General features: G+C 42.7%; 1 pseudogene; it reads right to left on the bottom strand.

Moving 5' to 3' along the window:
• Positions 1-4,154: 4,154 nt before the first annotated feature.
• Positions 4,155-20,120, bottom strand: LOC136479368 (disease resistance protein RGA5-like; annotated as a pseudogene).
• Between the last annotated feature and the right edge of the window lie 388 nt (positions 20,121-20,508).

Below are 20,508 nucleotides of genomic sequence, written 5' to 3'. Positions count from 1 at the left end.
AATCAAAGAAGTGAGCAAAGAAAGAAAGGATGCTATGGATGTGGCGAGTTGGGGCACTTTGTGGAAGTTTGTCCAAACAAGCCCACACCCAAGACAAAGAAGAAGACGTGCAAGGACAAAGCCCTCACATCAATAAGGTCATGGGATGATTCTTCAAGTGAAGAAGAAGACCATCACAACAGACGAGGCTAGAAGCACTCATCATCAAGCTCTTCTCGTGTGTGCCTTATGGCACGGGGTAACAAAAGCTCATCCTCTAGTGAGAGTGATAGTGATGATGAAATGTCTTCTCTTAATGAACTTGTGCAAGAAAATCTTAAATATGCTAAGGCTTGCACTAGCCAACAAAAGAAGCTAAAAATATTGCAAGAAAAGCTAGATAGTTCACAAGAAGCATATAAAACCTTGCTTGAACAATATAAGACATTTGCTAATCTCAATATTGAACTATCTACTAAAATTGAGCAACTTGAGGCTAGTGCAACAACAAATGCATGCACAATCAATGATGAGCAACTTGTAAAGAAAAATGAAAAATTAAAAGAAAAGTTAGCTAGCTCACAAGATGCTTATAAAAGTTTGCTTGCTAAAATGGAAACCATGTGCAAACATTGTGATGAGCTAACTAATAAAGTTGCTAATCTTGAAGCCGTCGGTACAACCCTCACCAAGGCACCTAAAAAGAAAAGTTCTATTTTTGACATGCCTAAAAAGGATGCTTCTACTTCTTGCAATGATTTTTGTTTAGACTCACCCTTGTGCAACCAAGTTTGTGTTGAGAAAGTTGTTGTAGATACATACACACAAGAGGTCTCAATGGAGAATGAGCAACTCAAGCAAGAAGTGGCTCACCTTACCAAGGACTTGACTCAAGTAAAAGGCAAAATGGAGCAAGCCCAACATCATCAAGATAACACCGTTAAGGGAGTGAAGAAGCTTGATGAAGGACAAACAGTGGTTTGCTACGTGTGCCACAAGGAAGGCCATAAGTCCTATGAGTGCAAGGTGAAGAATGAGGGAGGAGCTAAGAAGAAAGAGAAAAATAAAAAGGAAACAAGCAAGCTCTCCAACACCTACACAAACAAGGTGGACAAAAAGGCCTCCACACCTTATCTCTTGAAGAAGAAGAAAAATGACAAGGTGGTGGCCATCAAGGTGAACAAGCAAGTCAACAATGGGGCCAAACGCATTTGGGTGCCAAAGGAGATCATTTCCAACATTAAGAGCACCAAGAAGATTTGGATCCCAAAAGGAAAGTGAGAAGTCCGATGTACATTGAAAAATTTGGAGACTTGGCAAAGTATGGGTGCATTCGATGGGGTGCATCATTATGGACAAGGTAATTGCCAAGTGGGTTAGTGAATACTATGAACCCAAATTACCCTTCCCATGTTATGTAACTAGATTCAATTCTTGCAATTTCAATTAGCATCTAGTTCCTTTTCATGCCTAGGTTTGCATTTGCATGTTTAATCTTTTGTCTTGCATACACTAGGTATATATTGTGGTAGGCTTGCTCGGTTTCACTCTTAACCCTTGGAGCAAAGCTACATGGTTTAAATTGTTTAGAAGCACATCACATAGCTTGTTTTACAATTGTTCATCTAATATGTGCCAAAGTCCAAATTGTAGATAATTTCTCCTGAATATTACTTTCAAAAATAATTCTCACATTCATATGATGTCATCTTTCAAGTGGTATTTTTATTCTAAAATCAATGTGCATGTCTCCTACAAGTATTCCATACTTGTGTGCATAAATTTAGGGGGAGGTTACTCTACAAGTTGGATGCCTTGAGATTAACACCTTTTCAAGCTTATCATGTGTGTAGTAGTCTCATTGCAAGGAAAATGTAGTCCCCGGAGTTAAGCATCACACTTCAAATATCCACCACCTATTGCAAGTGGTATAAATCAAATTGGTTTCCACATATGGTATTTCTAAACTGATATCATCATGTTGATTTCACTTTGGTATTTATATGCTTTCTCCATGCATTATATTGATTAAACTCCCTTGAGCACTAATTTGCCAATTATGCATAAACTACATTCTCCATCATTTGTATGCATATATTTATGGGGAGCTTAGTCTATGTAATGTGAGAGTCAAATTTTGTGACCTATTTCACCCCACATACAAAAGATTACAAAGTTTGATCCTCCCTTGTGCTACTGTCTTCCTTTTTGATGTTTTATTCCAAAGGGGAAAAATTTGTATGACCAAAAGCAAGCCCGATCATAATAATTTACAAGTGGTAATGGTCCAAGAAAGGAAGGATAGTGGATTATGGAGTTAGGGGAAGGCTTAAATCCATAATGCCACATGGGAACATTTACAAGGGCAAGATAAGTTTCCAAAGATATTTATATGTGGTATCTTTTAGCATCATAGAACCTTGCCCTTTCCATTACATCCTAGCAAGTAAATAGTTTTTAAATTCCAAAATTTTTATTATTTGCTTGCTTTGGTCATGTTGTCATCAATCACCAAGAAGGGGGAGATTCTAAGGAAAATGGACCCTAGGCCCATTTACTTTGGATTTTGGTATTTGATGACCAACACAACCAAATTGGACTAATGAATTTGCAAGTAATTGTTTTGTAGTTTACTTGGGTGCAAGCTGTGACTTAGACGAAGGCGACATGTTGATCCCACAATCAACACCATAAGACCCTAGAAGCACAAGAGAAGACCCAAGATATCAAGCAAAGTCCAAGCATGAAGATGGGAACCAAGCCGAATGCAAGATTGCGAAGAAATGAGCTCGGTAGAGGTGATCGGACGTGGCCCTATGAGGACCGAACATGTTCGATCAGTTGCTCGGCAATAGCAGGCGTCAACAGTAGCGACCGGACGCTAAGCGAGACAGTGACCGGACGCACAGATTTCACTATTCATCATCAACGGCAATGTTCTCAGCGTGACCGGACGCGACGGCAGGACGACCGGACGCACTAAGAAGTAGCATCCGATCATGTCCAGAAAGGTTCCAGAGTGGCACCAGCGTGACCGGATGCGTCCGATCGAGTGAGACCGGACTCGGCCCAGAGTCTGATCAACGCGTGCACTCCAACGGTCGACAGGACCGGACACGTCCGATCGGGATGTGATTAGCGTCCGGTCACTAGCAAAAAGTTGGGTCTCGGGTCCAATGGCTAGTTCTCACATGTGGGGCTATAAATAGACCCTCCTAACCAGCCATTTGAGGAGTGGAGAGCTAAGGAAACATACCAAGGGTGTTGATGCACCATTTTAGTAATCTCCACTTGCATAGTGCTTAGTGGTACATTCGGTGATTAGCGTAGATGCTTTGCGAAGTGCTTAGGTTAGTTAGACCACTGCTTATGTGCTTGCTCTAGGTTTAGGCCTAGTGTTTAGTGAGGTTTGCACATCTCTTACCACTTGGTGCTTGCGCGCACTGTTGTTGTATATCAGAGGGGCTTGTAGTCTTGCGAGATCACACCAACCGCGTTTGTGGTGTGGCCGCCATCGTGTACCAAAGGGAACAAGGCCCATGGTGGTTTGGCCGGAAGCTTGATAGTGAAGATGGCGAGGAGCAGTCCGGGAGAGGCTTGCCGGAAGGCACACCAGAGATCCACTTACGCGTGGGGAAGGCCTAGGGCTATCCACGGAGTTACCTGACTAGGGGCTTGGCCCTTGCGAGGGATTCCTTGTGAGGGGTTCTAACGAGGACTAGGGGGAAGCTTGCACGCTTCTCTATACCTCGGTAAAAATACTAGAGTCATCGATGGGAGTTTGCATATCTCTACCTTACTCTTTAGCTTCCGTATTTACATTGCAATCTTGGTTTGTCCTTTATTTTCCTAGGTTAGTGATAGGCTAGTTGATAGGCTTGGAACCTAGGTTGTGTAACTCCTTTTTGCGGTAGAGATAGCCACACACTAGCAAAACCGTAGTTGCACATTTAGATAATTTATCTTTTGCATAGGTTTTTGCTAAGGATAGAAAAAGAGGCCATAGTTTAGAATTAGAGTTTTCAGTTGCTTGATTCACCTCCTCTCTTAGGTGTCATGGTCCCTTACAACCCACTCTGGAACCTTTGACATTGTATAGAAGGACAAGCTAAGCCTTTGAAGGTTATGTGGAGGAGGAGACCAACAACTCAAGAAGTCACAAGTAGGGCTTATTATCAACTTAGTATCATCGATAGAAGAGACATAAAGAGAGCAGAGATTGGTGAGCTTTCCCAATGAATCGATGAGAAAACCGATCTTAAGTTTCTCACAAGGGCCATGTGCTTTCACAATGTGTTTTGCCCAGATGAGATCTAGATCCATTAGATTTGTTAGTTCACCAAGGTCCCTTATATTGTCTATGGAATTCTCTGCGATATTGAAGAATCCCAAAGCACGTAGGCTAACCATTTTCCTATTCCATCTAGAAGCTTCACATCAATAGGAATATTCAGATGACGTAACGACTTTAGATGAGGAACATCCACTACTACACTCGCACCTTTCACAGCCACATCATAACCCCCATCATAGTCCAATTTTGGGCTCGGCAGTAAGCTGTCGGCAGTGATGATCATATCCCTCACCGTCGCTATCTGAGACTGATTGCATTGTACACTAACACCGCCGTATTGGCTTATGATCCGTCCGTGTTAATGTCCTTACTTCCGTCACATTAGAGCATGACCTGGCTATGTGGGTGTACACTAACACCGCCGTATTAGCTTACGATCCATCTACGATCAGGTCCTTATTTCTGTCACATTGGAGCACGACTCGCCTGTGAGGGTATACACTTACACCGCTGTGTTGGCTTATGATCCGTCCATGATTAGGTCATTGTTTCCGTTGTGTTGTACCATGACCCACCTATGTGGGTGTACACTAACACCGCCGTTTTAGCCAATGACCAGGATCACAGTCGCCTTGCATAATGAGCCAATTGTGTGCAGTACGTGTTCACTGTCGCTTTGGCGGCCGACGCGTCTATGTCTAGGTGGACATCACCGTCACTTCACTGTATGAATCATCTAGTCATAGGTAATGATCACTGTCGTGTTGTAGTATGATCCGCCTCTGAAGATCTTTTAGTCAGCGTTGGGTTACAAAGCCATTCGGCGGTGATACACTATTGACCCCTGCCGCATGAGATAGATAGCGGCGATGATGAAAAAACAACCAATGGCCTTTACATCCAACGGTCACAGAATTGAATCCAGTTTTCATAATTTATTTACTAATTCAGTTAGGCCTTAATAACTTACTAAACACAACATACAAATATAATCATTACACACCATTCATCATGTCCACAACGAAGAGTACTTTTTTATAATAACAAGTGACACTAACATAACAACTGTGTCAACTCAAGAATTAATACAAGCGGTACATAGATAGGAGAATAAAGGTTCTGCTCCATATAGACTTACATAATGAAAACGAGGTAGATGTGCTCTGCTCCTTTAGATTGGCACTCCTGCTTGCAAGGCAAAGCTTCCTTCAGCTTGGTAGCCAGTGCACCATGGAACCCCTCTTCTTCCTCCCTTAGCCATTGTAGGAAAATTGTTCAAAAGCACTTAGACTCCACAACCTGCACAAAACAGCAGCATTAATAATATTCAACATTCAAGTGCTTTAGTTACCAAGGCAAAATTAGACTGTATATAAAATCAAAAAAACTCCCTACCTGAAGAAAGAATAGTATATGCAACTTTACTGTTCTCCTACTGACTCCATGAACAAGGGAACATAACGAAGATAGTGAGGTCTCTCCGGACATAACCTCTAGGTAGGTCTAGGATATCGCACGACCTGGGCAGGGAGGACAAGAACTTTTTGAGGTTCAGGTCATATGCGATCAGTGTTCTATCCTCGCCAATAGGGAAAATCAAATTCCATTCTAGGTGAACTGCAATCACTCTGTAGTCTGCATCACAAACATCGTAACCAAATTGAATATTGTCCCATCCAAATATCTCTAGTGTGGTCACTATATGCTTTAATGTCCAGTTATCAGCACCATAGTCTTCTATGATCCAGAATAAAAGCTGATCCTTCCTGAACATACTAGCAGTACATATACACAACTGGCCCTGAGCTTCGTGGATAGAGATTGCTTCACCACGTGGCCTACAAATTTTCTTCCATGCCTTTCCCTGCATATCAACAGCAACTATCTGGGACAACTCCAGCCACTACATAGAACCATTAAGGAACACACTTGTCGCATATGTACATACAACACCCTTACCTCATTCAGATTCCTCAAACATCCATGCTTCACTCTTAGATGAGTAGATGCTCACACCTACGGACTCACCCATCCTCTTCTTCCCATGTTCAATCACATGGAAGTGTGAGGAGACTATCGGATCGAACCCCAAGTGAGCTGAACCAAAAGAATGGTTGTTATCCAGTAGTAACCACCATTTGTTAGTCACCAGATTATAGAGAACATAGCGAAACCCAACGCACCAGCAGAGGATGAGCCTGCGACAACAATCTGAGATCACAACATCCTTAATGGGGAAGGGCAAGAATCTCAAGGAGGGGTATTCACCGTTGATGCTAGAGAAGTTGCGTTCGCCTTTCCAGCTGTGATAGAAGAATCTAGCGATAAACTGGGGCAGCTTCTTACAATACTCGGATTCGAAGATGAGGTGGTTCTAGGAGCGATAGACACACTTGTAGCTGCACAAGGAGCGGGCGGTGAGGCATTGGAGGATGAGGTCGAAGACATGGTCTATGAGGACGGCCACTTTGTTCCTCTTGTTGGGGGCCTCCTCCTCCATCTTGAGTTCTTGACTAGGATCTGGTGGAGTGGGGCCAACGATGGAAGTGGTGGCATTGTCACCTTGTTAGCTCCTTAGTAAATAGATGGAAGCTTGCTTTGTACTCAGATGAGTGAAGAGGGAAAAAATCCAAGAAAGATGGAGGGAAGTGTGAAAGCATTACTATTGCCTTTGGATCTTGTGGGATTGAGCTGGAGCAGCCACGATGGTGATGAGTACCAGCCTAGTCACCGGTGGACCTATGCGGGCCTTTGATGGTGCAGCGTACTGGCACAGGGTACTAGCTTGTCAACAGTGAGTGGCGGCTTGCACCCCGCTAAGTAGGGGCAGTCACGCAATTCAGCACTGGGGAGCAAGGAGCGGCGATGAGGAACAAAAAGCTATGGGCGAGGAGAAAGACACAGGGTGGGGATCATGCTTTGTAAGCAACCGTTTTAGACACAGGAATGGAAATTGTGTACAACTTTGTAAAAACACACGGGACTCCACGTGCGGGCTTGGAAATTGACGAAAGTGTTACCATCTAGACCGTATGTATGCAGGCGGTGGTGAAGGCTACTGGTGGTGGTGAATGGGTCCTACAAAGATGTTCCAGGAGCCATCGTGCCACTTGTGCCTCAGACGACAATCGTTCTACCCGATTGTAAACCGTCACTCGTTCTACCCGATTGTAACTAGAAAAATGTTAGATTAAGTATGAAATAAACTAGAACTGAGTCCAACATTCAAAAGTAAATCTTGAGATTTCATTAATATCTTATACTATACATATAATCTACGGGTATAGGAAATATGGCATTACAATGATCCTCATAACTTGCTTTGCTTTGGATAAGGGTAATTTGCATCTATATCCTTAATACGTTCAATAAATGATTGATCTAGATGCAACAACATTCTTCCATTTGCATCTATCTCCTTAAGCCATACCTGACTAAATAGGAGAATGGAGATGGGGAATAGCCTCACAAAACTTCCTCTAACATCCCCCTAGGAGCAGTGGGAAGAAGAGGAGAAGCAAAGCAATGAGGATATCTATTCCCACATCTAGATTGCATTCGTGAGCCAGAAGCTTGGGCCCTTGCTCTAGTGAAAGCTCCGAAAGATCCACCGGTGCCAGGGCCCTTGCTCTAATGAAAGCGCTCCATGGTTTTGATTCTGCATGCTCTAACCATGGATGGCGATCAATATTGGGACCATACCATGGAGGCGTTCCTCCCTACCTTCATGAAACATCCTCTAACACCTAGGACGAGTAGACATAGCCACGCCCAGGTGATAGCAGAAGCTGATCATGAAGGCCTTCTCCCAACAGTGCTAGAGTAGATGGAGGTCTAGGGTAGCCATGGCGATGGGAGACTAGGAGCAACTGAAGGGTTTCTCTGGTTTGTCCGATGGTAAGGAAGGAAGAAGGTTGGGATCAGAGCATGCTTAAGAAGCTCGTCTTACCTTTGCTTAAATAGACTCACCACAAGACTCGAGCGGGGAAGGAACCATCAAGATCTGTGACTCGATGGTGCGACAAAGATGATGGGAAGTGGAAAACGAGACGGTTTACATTCACTTGAACATTTCATACTTCATCTACTAAAGGCTAGTCTCAGTGGGACTTTTATTTTCATTAAATAGGCCATGTCTCCCACGCTGTCTTAGTGGAGCATGCTTCTCCCAGAATGCTTCTCCCATAAGTTAAGATGACTTATAATAGACTATATGTACAATGGTTGTCCTTTTAAGTGTCTCATAGTAACTCACAATTCCTTAATTAATCCATAGAATAAAAATAGGAATGTGAGTTGTGGGCTTGGAAACTGACACAAAAGTGTTACCATCCACACCATCTACAGACGACGATGAAGGCTACCGACAGTGGTGAATGGGTCCTTCGAAGATGTTAGCACCTAATAATGACGGTTGTGTCATACGGTGTCATATGTCTCAAAGGTGCACAAATGGTACATCCACCACGGCCGCGATCGGGGGCTGAAAGTAGACGACGAGGTCATCTCGATCGTGAAAGGACAATCATGGTGGGAACCCTAGCTCTAGCCCACATAGGCCCCCACATCGAAGATGTTGCTCCATTGTTGCCCCCGCATGTAGGCACCCCTACATAGACGATGGCGACTACTGCCTGGTTGAGGGCATCGAAGCGGCGGCTGTTTTCCGCCGACAACTGGGCGGCGACATGGGCGTTGTCGTCGACATCCTAGCAAAGGAGGATCGCCTTTGTCGTCTACTAGGCTAGGTCATCATTGGCCCAACGCAACTCCGCCGCCTTGGTCGACGCAGTGTTGAGCTGCTCCTCGATGGCTAAAAAAGGTGATAAGAAAACCCTACAATAGAATACATGACGTTGCATCGCACGAAGTGAAAGAGCAAGATTGTGCCCAATATGACTTACCAGCGAGCCACACCTAGGCCTCGGCAGCCGCATCCTCTACCATGGCTGTTTCACGCTCTGACATAGGCAAAGCTACACCGGTGGGTCGTTCTGCTCATGAATTCTGTGGGCGGTAGGCCTTGCCAACCACATCATGGCTTAATGGCGCCCACCCATGAGCAGTCGTGTGCCACGGAATGTGGGTGCGTAAATCAAAATGGTATGGAAAAGATGGGAATGCTTAAGGCTTACTTGGTTCTCGCCGGTGCGTGGGCAACCGTCGCTCCACCTTTCCTCCGATCGCTTCACCTACCTTAGGTGTCCATCGTGGTTATAAATACGCTAGAGGGGTATGACGAGGGTGGCATTCGCTTTAGGTCACTGGCTCTACTAGTTCCTCATTCTTGTTCTTATGTGCTTGCAGCCTCTTCTCCGCTCGCCGAGATGGATCGCGACAAGCGTCCTCAAGAGGAGTCACAAGAGGCCAGAGGGCCACCACCACGGGCAAGGATAAGTTTCTTGCAATGTTTTGAGATTATGATTGACCTATGCTGATTGGTGATGTTTCCAGGGCAATTTCCCATGCCACATCCAGAGGAGCCACCAATGCCCCCTGTGCCATGACCCCACCAATGGTAGGGTCAAGTTCATCCTTGTCATCATTGTCTTGCTCGGATGACCAATGAGAGTTCCGTGTGCTCGTCTGTGCGGCGGACGAGGCCCGCCAGTGCTACTTCGACACCAACCATGGCTGGAGCGCTGCCTAGACGCTATCAGGGTGGTGCTTGTCACCTCAGAGAGGAAGACTGCCACCACGTAAGCAGTGACCGCCGATGCCTAGGCCTATATCATGGGTGAGGGTTCTCTCTATCTTATCGTCCTATCTAACATCCGTAGCTTCTGATCTTCTCATCGTCTTGTTGCCAGCGCTGGAGGAGCAGCTAGCAGCCTCTCTCCATGAGATGGAGGAAGCCCGCCTCTAGGAGTATCTCTTGATGGAGGACTTGGAGAGGGCTATGGTGGTGGGAATCTAGTAGGGAGCTGGCGTCGCCCACACCGCCATGCAACTCCACACCGACCAGGACTTCCGTCGGGTGGAGCCCAGGTTCCCAGGTGACGTCGAGCAAGCAGAGCGAGCTGAGCTGGTGGCTGACTTCACTGTCGCCGCCATCGTCATGGCCGCTGTGAGTCTGGAGGACATCCTCCACGGCAGTGGCCAAGGGCCTTAGTTTGTACCTAGGGCCTTTTTATAAAGAAATCTTCTTAGCCCATGTTTCTTGATTTCTTTTCATTTGTGGAGCATTGTCTTGCTGTGCTTGCTAATGATCTGATCGTTCGAATGCCATAGTCGTGCAACCTTGCCTAGGGATCGACCCCCGAGGCTTAGCCTAGTGCAACTCAGTTTTAGTGACCGAAGTGTCGTAGGATAGATTTGGCGGCATCGCACCCTCCGTCAACCTCTTTTCTTTAGGTCGACCTACCCAAGGGGAATGGCCTAAAGTCCGAGTATGACTCCATGGAATAGAGTATTGGATGGCCGCATCACTGCTCATGATAGTCCCATTGCGTCATAGGTCTCAGCGTAGAGGAGGTTGAGACTGCTCTTGCCATCCATGAAGACACGAGATAGGTGGGTCTTGTCGATGATTGGGTCGAAGACAAGAGGGAAATGTCCTAGCTGCGGAATGTGGTCGAGGTGATCCTTTCTGTTGAAAGTGATAGCAGCCTTCGACCATTTCAGGAAAGCTGGGATGACATCACCCAAGGTGGCTATGTTGACCTCCCTGTCCATGAGCTTTTGTCGGCATTTGGACTCATGTGCCACTGTCCCACCAATGATCATGAGGCACCCTTTTGGGTCAGGATGTGCATCCCTCTTTCCCTCATTGCCGGCGGATCCGAACAGCGCGCCCATGCCGGTTGCCTTGTAGTCGCCCTTGAAATAACGTTTGATGAGGTCGCACTCTTCAAGGGTGTGTTTGACCAGGTAGCCATGGTTGCGTCACGGCAACTTGACTATCTTATCAAAACTGACATGGTTGAGCTTGCCAGTCTTCTACTTGTGCGGTGCTTATGGACCCTGTCGACCACCGTGATGCCTCTAGCTGTCCTTCTTGCCTCTCCCTTGCTGATTATGGTCCTTAGCCTCATACGTAGTTTGTTGTGTCCGAGCTCATGGATGAGTGCTTCATTGGTTGTGCCGAAGATGAATGCTCCAATCATGTCCGCATCCACAATGTCGTGAAGCTCATTGCACTGCTTGGAAAAGCGATGGATGTACTCATTGAGATTTTCTCCCACTATCTACTGGTAGGCTTTGAGATCCTAGGAGTGGAAAAGAGGCGTGAGAGGTGCAAGGATGAAGACAAAGCACTTCTTGGCAATGAGGACAGATACACTAGCTCATGAGTGTATGGATTCAAGAGTGTGTGGATTGAGCCCAAGAGGTGCATCTAGACCTTGGTTAAATAGGTCAACCTTGAAGATGGAGAAGTGTAAGTAATGGTGATGCAACTATGTTGTGGGTATTTGGGAAATAACTCACGCTGACTTCACCGCTGAAAGGCCAAATAGTCGTGGGGGGCCGATGGCCATAACACGTATCATAGTCGGCTCGGCTTTTCATATGACTGAGAAAATACAACTGCCGCATCTATTGTTAACCCATCGATGGTAGAAGTTTTGACTGTCAATTTCCTTCCGTAGGTGTAACACCCTAAAATTTGATTCTCTTGAAATAGAGCTAAAATGATTTAATTTTATATTTTTATGCTCATGAAAACATGGGGAAATAATAAATTTTCATTAGATTAAAATTTATCTTAAGGTAGAAATGTGTTTGTTGCATTCATGCCGGTCGCACCTTGTGTTTCTATGTGCAAAATGTGTTTTTTTAAATACGTTTAGGAGACGAATATCTATCTCTAGGAATTTTCCAGCTTCTTTCTAGAATTTAATTCCTACCTCCTTCACCCTAATCTTTATGTTCCAAGTTTCCAACAATATTTTCATGATCTCCAAATACTTTATTTGGGTTCATCATGTTCCATAGTGTCTCTAGAAAATTTCCCAAATTTTCGGAGGTCTCGGAGTATTTTTTGTGGCTTAAATATTAATTCTGGACTTTTCTAGAATTATTTTATTTATGAAATTAATTAATTCTAAAAATAAATAATATATCTCATTTTCCAACCAACTCTCAAAGCCCATGTGTAATAATCCTAATAAATCTCAAAGGTCCATGCATTTATTTACTAATGGGCTTTAATGATTATTTAGGTCCATTAGTAAATGGAAGGGTGCAACATTAATTAGTACCATATTGCTAGTTGATGTAGATATGAGGAGTTTTTCTCCTTATAAATATGTACCAACCCCTTGGGCAAAGCACATTAAAACTACCGTAAGGGGAACCCCTAGTTTAGTAAATCCCCCGTGTAGTAAATTAGACTTTCTCTTCCATCTCTTGGCGTCGCTGTCGCCGCCGTGCTGCCCAACGCTGTAGGCCCACCGTCGACCACAAGAAGGCCCTAGGTGAGTTCACCATCTTCTCCTCTTATTCCCTGTGCTCTCGGCTCGTCAAACCGTGGCCTCTAGGGCCCAAACCAAGTGCTCTGGGGAGTTTCTCGTCGCCGGTAATGGAGCTCTATCGCGCCGGTTTTCTTCTCCGGTTGGTGACTCTCTCTCCCCCTCCTTTCTAATCTAGGCCATCCAAATTCAATCCAACGGTCCAAGATCGCCCGTACCCCTTCACCGGGTTTATTTGCAAAAGAGCCTCTATAGCTTCGCGTAATATAACCCACAGTCCATGGCGCACTTCCAGAATACGTTTTCCTATTCCGAAAGCGTAGTTTCCTTCTAATAGATTCAGAATATGTTTTCTCTTTCAGAAAGCATAAAATCCCTCTGTTAGATTCAAAATATGTTTTCTTCTTTTGAAAACATAGTTTCTTTGGTTCGATCCAAAATATGTTTTCATCTCTTTACAGTTTTGCCACTAATCTTGTTTTAGCCATAAAATCTTCGTTTTAACTCCGATTTGACCTGTTCAAGTTGCGTTAGATTTGTAATTGTGTAATCTACATATTTATACTACTATTAAATATATTTTCAACTTTTAAAATTTGAGGTTAAAATTGAATCTATTATTTTATTAAAGGAAATCTTGTTTAGTTCATAACTTTTCTGTCATAGCTCCGGTTAGCGTGCTTTTCACGTCTATGTGTTCGTAGTAATGTGTAGAATATCTTTAAAACCTTTTTACTTGTTGTTTTATATGTTTGGTGTACTGTTCTAATTTAGTTCTATTATTTGCTTCATGTATGATTGCATGGATGCTTATGTGGTGCTTTATGATCATGTCCAATCGGTGAGCTTTACGTGTTGATCAAGGAGTTCCATTGAAGGTTTGGACTAGAAGAAGAATCTGAGTCTAAGGCAAGTATAGCATGGGATCTTCCTTGTTGTCCTATTCACTTTAATAATTTAATCATATACATGTGTGTACCTTGGCAACCGTAGTAAGTTTCCTAGCTATTTAATATCCTGGATTTCTTGTTACCCATGAGTTATTGCATTGGGTAGTATGATGCTAGTGCTCAACTAAAGCCATGATCTTGTAACTTGACTAATGGTATATGAAATCAACACTAAAAGATGCTTTTTAGCGACATGGAACAAGGGGGCGAGAGCATTGGGCTATTTTATGGTGCTCTAGATTCCTCTCCATAAGGAATTATCTATAAGTGATAAACCGGGACTTATAGTACAGCTATGAGGGCTACATGGCTCTAGCTTTAGCTCAGTATGAGATCCTTTTCTAGCTTGTTAGTGGTTACCTTTATTAGCGTAAGAATGGTTTGACGAATCGGGTATAGTGCGGACTCTGTCCCCTTGAGTATAGGCTACGCGTTATTGTGCCATCGAGAAGGGGGGCTCTATATCTGTTTGCTGAGTGAATCTAATGGCCATAACTTGTTAGACAAACCTTTGAAAGGCTTCATAGTGAACCCTGTCGACCTTCCTTGGCAGTGAGTTAAGAGGCTCGTGACCTCGGGAGAAAGGGTAAATCATGACTTATAGTGAAAGTGTACAACCTCTGTAGAGTATAAAACTGGTATATCAGCCATGCTTATGGTCACGAGTGGCCTTGGAACCCTTATGGAATAGATGATGAACACTGATGATACTAATGATAAAGATGATCACTAATGATTACTGTTTATGCCATTCATTATTCATGTTTACCTGATCATGTGTTTATACGGGCTTATGATAAATTTGATGCTACTCAACTGCTTAAAATCATGACTCATTAAAAGCTAATCGCAGTTAAAACAGTGTCAGCCTTTTGAGCCTCACGAACCCCATGTTATATTTGGTGAGTACGACATGTGCTCACCCTTGCTATTTCCCCACACCCCTAGACTTTAGAAAAGTTGCTCCGAAGATTGATGGAGTTACGGAGGAGTTCCCAAAAGACTAATAGAAGTGCTAGGCATATGTTACCCCAGTCAGTCGTCCCTGTGAAGAATGGAGCCTAAAAATTAGCTACCATTCTGCGATACTCTGATGTAAGTATTAAATATGAGTATATTTCATTATATAATAAAGCATTGTCTCTTGATACTATTGTAATTTGTCGCTATATGTGTGATTTGACTTCCTGGGCACACATATGGTGTGTATCTGGTTTTGTTCTTAAAATTAGGTGCTACAGCAAGAGGCCTCGCTATCGGTCCAACCGACGGTGAAAGTATAACACCGTCGCTTTTATTGCTATGACAGTGAAAGATCAATCTGTAGTAGTGATCTGATGGAATAGTATGGATAACTGCATCTCTAATATCCATTGTTTCCAAATTCTTTAGGTCCCCTATTTGCTTGTGTAGTTGTAATTGGTGGCTATTGGTCCTCAAATATCTTAGATGGAAGAGTTTACATATGGCTAACAAGTCGAGGAACTCATTTCCATCAAATTTATCACAATAATATAGATCCAAAACTCACAAGAGTTGAAATCTTGGAAGGTAAGGCATACAATTTGGATATCCAAAAATGGTAACTGAACGAATCTGTGAGAGTTTCGTGTTTGCAGGTAACAAGTGTGCATTTTTAATTGGAAACATAGCCTATGAACCTCATGAGGTTCTTTTATGCTATGTTGCTCATCCATTCTGGTGATGAAATTCTCTTCAATGAACTTCAACATAATAAAGTCAAGCAATATATCATGGACTTTACAATATGTTAACTCACCATATTCAAATCCAACAGGTTGGATAATGCTTCTATTCACAAGTTCATTAAAGTAACTCTCTGCAACTTCCTCTGGACCCCAATCATGTTCATGACTAACAAATCCCTCAGCTATCCAACGTCCTAGCAAATTAACCTTCTCAATTTTATGATCTTCTGGATATATGCCAAGATATAGGAAGCATGTCTTAAGGGAATGAGACAAATCATTATAGCTAAGGTTTAGCACATATCGCACCCACCCAAGATCATGACTAGTTTCCAATTCAAAAACTAGTGATTTTTGTTTCTTCTCCCACTTTTCCTTATGCAAGCATTCTTGACCTGCCAAAAGACTAGCTATGCTTATTATCACAAGTGGCACCCCTCCACATTTCTTTAAGATTTTTTCTGAAACTGCTTGTATTGCTCAGGGCAAGCATCTTCAGAACCAAATATTCATTGAAAGAATAGTCTTCTTGAATCAAGGTCATTAAGGGGTTTCATCTTATATATGTGGTTGTGGCAATAAGAGCAACATGTTGTAGCTACCTGTTCAATTCGTGTTGTAATTATAACTCTGCTTCCATCACTGTCATGTACAAAAGCACATTTGATGATATCCCATGCTTGTATGCTCCATATATCATCTACTACAACGAGGTATCTGCAAAATTATTTTTCATTAAGAATCTGTAAGTATTTTTATATGACCAAAAGGAAGGATGAAAAGATAATAAGACAATCATCTATTATGTTTTTATCCTCGATCCTATGCCTTGGTAGGGATCTCTCAACATTGGTTTAGCTTGGATTGTGTAAAGTTAAAAAGAGCTCTGTATTTCAAGCATACATCACACAATAGGAATGTTGTTAGTGGAAGTTTGAGCTCCTCTACTTTTGACAATGATTCGCTTAGTCCCATGATTCAAATGGATCTATCGAAGATCTATTGAGCAAAGCTTGACATAGCTTTGTAACTCAGGTTTATCATGTGTTAGTCACACAACATAAAAATGGCTAACTGAGTGTTAAGCAAATCATCCCTGATCATAGATCTGAGAACATGAAAAAGTGTCGAAGTATGAAAAGTATGACAGTGAACCAAACATTTGCCATAGGAATTATGTCAAAGTATGAAAAGTACAATAGTGAACCAAATGGATCTTTTGAGCTGTAAGGGCACCCTCAATAGTATGAGCTAGTTACTAGCTCTAAGACAACTTCTCCAACGGTGTTGGCTTTTAACACATAGCTCATAACATGAATAGTGCCACATGACACTCTCACATAATCTTGAAATGTGTGCATGAGACTAGCTTTTGACCAAGAGATAGCTAGCTTTCCTCTATCTTCTATTAAAATATGAAACATATGCTTAGAATTAGCTCATAAGTCACCATTGGAGCTGCCCTAAACATACATGGCACATATAGCATAGCATGTACCAAAAACATGCAGGAGGTTTGCATCATGGTAGATTTATTTCTCCTTCCCTGCCCTCACCCTAACCCCCACCCCCACCCCCAACAACCCTCGTATGCCATATGTAATCACCTATATTTTTGTTTGTTGGGACTGTGATGCCCTAAGAGGGTAAGAGGGTTTAAATTAGGGTTACTAAAATTTACATCTAGTATTGCACATATAACAAGCTACATGATTCCTATCTAGATGTGCACTAGGTTCCTTTAAGTGTTGCTATCTCTACTATACAAAAGTTTTGCATCATACTTTCCAATTTTAGCAACTGAAAATGCAATAAGTAAAGCCACAAACAGAGTGCATAAAGGTATTGTGGAATGCAAAGAGTAGGCTACAACGGACCCGCATGATGACTTTTTAGTGAGGTACCAAAAGAACTCGTGCTTTCCACTGGTCCCCATTAGAACTATTACAAGGAAGCCCTTGCAAGGGCCAACTTCCTAGTCAAGTAACTCCATGAATAGCCTACAAGCCTTCCCCATGTGCAAGTAGGTCTCTGCCTTGCTTCTCGCAGAATTTTCTCCATTGTATTCACCCAATAGACATTTAGCTAAATACCAAGGGCCTCTCCTCTCTCACACAACACTAATAGTCACTCCACAAACGTGATTGGAAGCTCTCACAAGACTTACAAGCCCTAGATTACAACTCTTGGTGCACACAAGCATCGACAAGTAAAGTGGTATGCAAACCTTGCCTAACTCTAGTCTAACACCTAAAGTACTAGGCTAATAGGCCTAAAGTAGCACTAAACCTAGCACTAGCTGAATTCTTCTTATCTTGACCAAATTTGGATAGAGCTGTCAAATACGGGTGTGAATCTTGCCTATAACATCCAACTTCTCTAACCTCCTTCAAAATCCTAGTGAGGATATATTTGTACGCCCTCACACTCAAGTAGTCATTGCAACAAATGGTGCAATTCCTATGTAAGTATTTCTAAGTACCCATCACTGAAATCATTCAATGAGTGCAACTGACCATTACGTAGGTATTTCCCTATCCACATCACCAAATGGTCTAGTGGACCATCCCAATGGGTGCTAGAATTTATTGTGCCTCTTGCACCATCTTCTGCCCTCTTCTAGAATCACTGGACAATAGTGGTGGCCTTCAATTTCTCATCATCCGAACATCTAGTGAGCCTAGTGCTTCTTCTTCCTGAGCCTCGAGACAAAAACTCTAGTGATTTCATCTAGCGTTGCACCGAAACATATGGTGACAAACTTTCACCAACACAGTATCGAAAGTTTAAGCTTTGGTGTGTTCCTCATTAGCGTCGCATCATCCAATGAGTTCATGACATTGGTCTTGACTTTATATGCTCTTTGTTGACACCGGATATATGCACTAGATTATCTTGTGACCTATGGTAAAAGCTCACGTGCAGTGTTTTGCTTTGTGTCTATTTGAACGTTTGTTTAGGCTTCTCTTCCACGATGTCTTGGGTTATTTTCACACCTTCTATGGTCTTCAGTTCATGCTCTTGGTCTTCCTTGGAGGTTTCTTCACCCAATGACCCAAATCCATCTATTTGCATCCCTATGACTAAAATTTAGTATGCTAGCAAACTTAGTTAGTCCCATTGGATATGGTCACAATTTAGCCATAACAATGGTACTTCTTGGTCCTTCATGGTTCATGAATCATTGCATATTCAGTTCCAAGTTGCTATGCTCTAGGTAGTCATGACTTCGAACCAATGTATGGCTATTCCCATAAATGAATCTCATAGAAAATTTTGTTTTTGAACTAGAGAGTAATTTACTAACTGAAGAACTTGTTAGCGGTACTAGAATGAATGTGAGGTGGTCAACGGATCTTGTTAATAATTCTGGCTTGCTTGGATCACAAAGATCAGAAAATTGGTTCTATTAGGAAGTTAAGTTCATACCAAATGTTAGGTTGTTCTAGTGAAAATGAGTTCACAGAATATCTCATTTACGGCACTGGGTAAACTAAAGTGGTTGCATGTAGTCGTCACTACAGAAGCTACTCTTACACGGTCAGAAAGTAATAACTAATAAAATACATTTAACGAGTACATGGCATCCAAATTTTGGAAAGAACAAGTTTTTATCAAAACCATGAATTTCATGTCAAGAAATTTGGGTCCAACACCCAAATCAGTTTGCAACATCCAAACGAGATTATTTTTTTCAAGGACTAGGTGAAGACTACTTTTTGTGACCTCATCTATTGGTAGATGAGATCCAAACAAATTGAGTTTCATTTGTTCTGACTTATGTGCATGCATGTGAGTAGTAAAATAGTTCCATAAACATAAACATAAACATAATGATTGAATCTAATATTTTTACACATAACAGCGGTCAAATTATTGTCAATCCTTCCACTCTACAATAGTAGTTAGCAAGAGAAGCGAGTTGGTAGAAAGAATGTTTTAGTATTTAAGTTCCATAAACAGATCAATCATAGAAAACTGAACAAAATAGGCGTACCTTTTGCGGGAGAGGCGTTCCCTAATCTTCTCTATAAGCTTTTGCTGATCATTCAGGTTTCTCATCCTACAGCACCCAAGTTGAGACAGCATATCACTCAAAATTCTCAACAAATCAGGATTCTGGGACACGGACACGAACGCCCTGCATTCAAACGAGTCCTTGATCTTGCAGTACACCTGGTTCGCAAGTGTTGTCTTGCCAACACCTCCGAATTAATCCAACGATTGATACCACAGTGAGCTGTTTCCCCTCTTTCTGATCTGTTAGCCAATGGATGATTTTGTCTAGGGGACTGTCAATGCCAACAAGGCTTTTAGGCAGCCGGGGATCAATCTCCACCAGCCTGTTCTTGCTGAAACTGGGCACGTCGTCCAGCTTGTACCGATCGCGTCGACCGCTCTCCTCCACAACACGGGACTTGAGTTCTTGGATTTGGATGGCGATTCGGATCTTCATGGTGAGCTTGCGGATCAATCCAGCCTTCTTGCTACCACCGCCAGGACGAAGCTGATGCATGAAAATGTCGATGCAGTCTTCTATGTCGTAGGCCATCTCACGTACCTTGTTCCTCCACTCCTTTCTCTGGAAATCAAGCTCATCGCGGAGCTCTGAGAGCTTGTGCAGCAGGGAGTTCATGCTGCTGAGTTCGTCCCTCAGGGCTCTGATCTCCTTGCGGATCCCCTTGAGTAGCTTGTACTCGTCACCAAGTAGTGTGACCAGCCTACAGAGGAGTGAATTCATTGGCCCTGTTGAAGCGCTCACTAGAAACTCTGTCATGCTGGCTGGCCTATCAATCTGCTCTTCTTCTTTTAGTTTGCGGTCAGACCATTTGGTGGCCCAAGGTGAGATACAAGGAGGCCCTAGTTATATATATAGCTGCAGGGCAATGGTGATCAAGAGGACCAAGGTGAATGGGGTTGATAAAAAATACATCAACGACAGCACCAAATTAGCTATGATATCTATATTTTGATAAAGCATTTATTTGAATCCATAGATGTTAATACATTTTCCCCAAAAGTTTGCTTAAAGTTAGCACGATTTCAGTTAGGATAAACCAAAGTGAACTACTCCCTCCATTTTAAATTATAAGACGTTCTGGTTTTTCTAAGTATATAGCTTTTACTATATATTTAGAAATATAATATTTATCTAGGTACATAAA

Source organism: Miscanthus floridulus, chromosome 9 (genome assembly GCF_019320115.1).
Source record: "Miscanthus floridulus cultivar M001 chromosome 9, ASM1932011v1, whole genome shotgun sequence".
Taxonomy (NCBI): Eukaryota; Viridiplantae; Streptophyta; class Magnoliopsida; order Poales; family Poaceae; genus Miscanthus; species Miscanthus floridulus.
This window is presented reverse-complemented; position numbering and strand designations above follow the sequence as displayed.